Consider the following 3,137-nt stretch of genomic DNA (forward strand, 5'->3'; position numbering starts at 1 on the left):
TTCAATTAATTTTCTTGTTTATCAGCCATTTGAATTGGAGAGCGTGATGGCAGTATCTAAGGGAGTAACAACACGGTCTTCAGAAAAGATAGTGCTACCAGTTAATGCAGATAGAACCACGGTTGTACTTGCCCAAGGACCAGATCCACCACACATAACCCAAACTCTCGCAGATTGTACCCCTACCTTGTTGGACAGAGAACCAGCTACACCCCTTCTAACCCCAACCCCGGCAGATAGTAACCCAGTTCCAGTTGACATAGCACCGTCTCCACCACAGAGCACCCAAACACGAGCAGTTAGTAAGGGAACTGCAGTGCCCAAAGCACGAGGACCACCACTCCGAATCCCAACTCAACGCTTAAAGGAGAAGAAGATTTGTTCTCAGGTCAGGTTCTGTAGCTATGGTTCATACTCCTTTGCTCTTGCATGACTATATTTACTCATACCAACTATTTTCAAATTTGAAGGATGGAATTGAAACTCCAATGGCGCAACAGGTATGTTTTAAACCTGTTTCTTTAACTGGTTTGCTGTTGTAACCTGCTCTATGTTGATTTCAGTTTCAATTGAATAAACAGTTATGTTCTCATGTCATGCACATTACAAGTGTTGTTATTGCTCTATAGTTACCCACACTTATATTCTGTCTATTCTGCTTTGTCTTGAACAAATATTATTTGAACTGTGTCTCTATCTTGATTTGGCAACAAAAACTAGAATGGTATAGACCATAAAGTGACCATGGTACATAGATATATGTTTGTTTCATGTTGTTATCCTGTCCACTTTACTACTGAACTCATTTACCAAAATGAGTTTCATATACAACATGGTAAACATGTGATGTGTCTGCTTGTTTCTCTTTTAGAATGCGGACAAAATATTGGAGAACAGTACCGCGTTATCCAATGGTAAAGGAAGTAATGCAGATAAGGTTCAAGATAGTGAGACATCCCTGTTGGTCTCCAAGAAAGCTGATAAAATCTATCTTGACGACACTGAGGGAACCCAAAAGTCATGTCTTGGTGTAGTGTTCGAGTTACTGGCCACTACTGCTGGCACAAGCTCTTCGAACTCGTTGCCTGAATCAGTTCGTCTTCTTGAGTCTCAACTTCAAGTTGAAAGACATCGATCAGATGTGCTGCGATAGGAAGCTGAAGGACTGAGGAAATCCCTGCAGAATTCAGATGCATATTTTCTGGTGCAACAGCAAGCGCTGGAGGATTTAAGCGCCAAACAAGAGAAAGTTAATAAGCTTGCTAAGCATCTTGCCAGCATTATGGGTACCCAGGATATTGTTTCTTGAGATCTTCTGAAGTGGTTTCAGTTCTGGATTTTTTTGTTGCGGCGTTTATTTCCGCTGGTCGCCAACCTTGACAACCAGTGTATATGATATGCTGCTTTGTTCCCTATATTTGCACTGGTGGCGAACTTTGATGCCCAGTGGATGTAATGTGTGTAATAGCCGTGATAGCCTAGCGTTAGTTGCTTGCTTATTTATTTCCTTGTTGTCTTGTTTATTTGTTTGCTTGTAGTCATTACAGTTCTTTTTCCGCGGTTAGCTAGTGACTGCAATAACCTATTTTTTAAAAACTAGGCCACAACAACCATGGGCTAATATTTATTGTAGTGACACTGGGCCTCCTACTGGTCGTAGAAACAGTGGGCCTTCTACGGGCCGTAGAAACAATGGGCCTTCTACGGGCTGTATTATCAATGGGCCTTATACGGGCCGTATAATCGATTGGCCAAACATGGGCCAAACAGACTGCATTATGGCCGTAAACGGGCTAGAGTTGGAATCGTCCGTTATGGGCCGACCATAACGGGCCATCGTTAATAGGCCGTATTTGATGACGCTATGAAATCGGCCCAATGTATTAAAGGACCACAAACGGGCCGACTGTAACCACGGGCTGAATTTGGCCCACAAGCAGAAAATGACAGTAATGGGCCGTAAGTAAACGAATGCTGGAAATGAGCCCAAGAATAAATGGGCTCTGAGAAGGCCGAAAGATAACATGGGCTAGAAACAGCCCAACGGAATAACGGGCCGTTAATGGGTATAAAGTGATACACTGTTCATTACGGGCCAGTTTCACCACGGGCCGTTAATGGGTGTAAAGTGATACACTGTTCATTACGGCCCAGTTTCACCACGGGCCGTTAGTAGGCCAAGAGTTACATAGGGCCTCATATGGGCCTAAAGACATCATGGGCCATACATGGGCCAGAAGTGAAAACGGGCTGGAATCATATTGGATGGCCCAGATGATGCTACTGGGCCTAATTCGGATAGGGTGTAACGGGCCTTGGGTTAGCGGGCTGTAAATGGGCTATATTCGAACAGGCCGTTAACAGGCTTTCCATGGGCCAGCCCGCCAGCTTTTGACCAAGTCAAACGGGCCGGCCTTTTCACAGGAATGGGCCTCTGTTGGGCCATGCCACGTGTCGACGTATCATAGGCGCCTTCCGTCCAATGAGTGGTTGACATCTGTCCCAACGATAAGCCGACACGTGTTTCCTCCAGCCAATGATAATTTTACACGTGGAAAATCCCCATTGGTTGGGGTTGTTAACGGGTTATCGGATCCAAAACCCGACCCGATAGCTTAACGGCGTTCCGTTACGATGGATGCCACGTGTCAGTCACCCTTGAAGAAATCACTTCTGTGACACGCGATTTATCGTCATGGAAGTGGACACTTCCGTGATGATAATTTTGGCAATGTCATGGAACACTTCTATGACAGCACAGGTATGACTATCTTGATTCTGTCATAAATTTGTCATGGATGTACATGCGTGACAAAAAAGCGACCTACTCTGACAAACACGTATCATCACGGAAGTGTATTTTTTTGTAGTAAAGGTATCAATCCAGTAGGAGGCCACGCACGAGTCTCTCGCACCTACACAAACAAATAAATCCTCGCAACCAACGCGATAAGGGGTTGTCAATCCCTACATGGCCACTTACGAGAGTGAGATCTGATAGATATGGTAAGATAATATTTTTGGAATTTTTATGATAAGGATGCAAAGTAAAATAAAAGGCAAAGGAAATAACTAAGTGTTGGAAGATTAATATGATGGAAGATAGACCCGTGGGCCATAGGTTTCACTAGTGGCTT

The sequence above is a fragment of the Triticum urartu genome, chromosome 7A (genome assembly GCF_056163025.1).
Source record: "Triticum urartu cultivar PI428250 chromosome 7A, HENAU_Tu73, whole genome shotgun sequence".
In the NCBI taxonomy this organism is placed as follows: domain Eukaryota; kingdom Viridiplantae; phylum Streptophyta; class Magnoliopsida; order Poales; family Poaceae; genus Triticum; species Triticum urartu.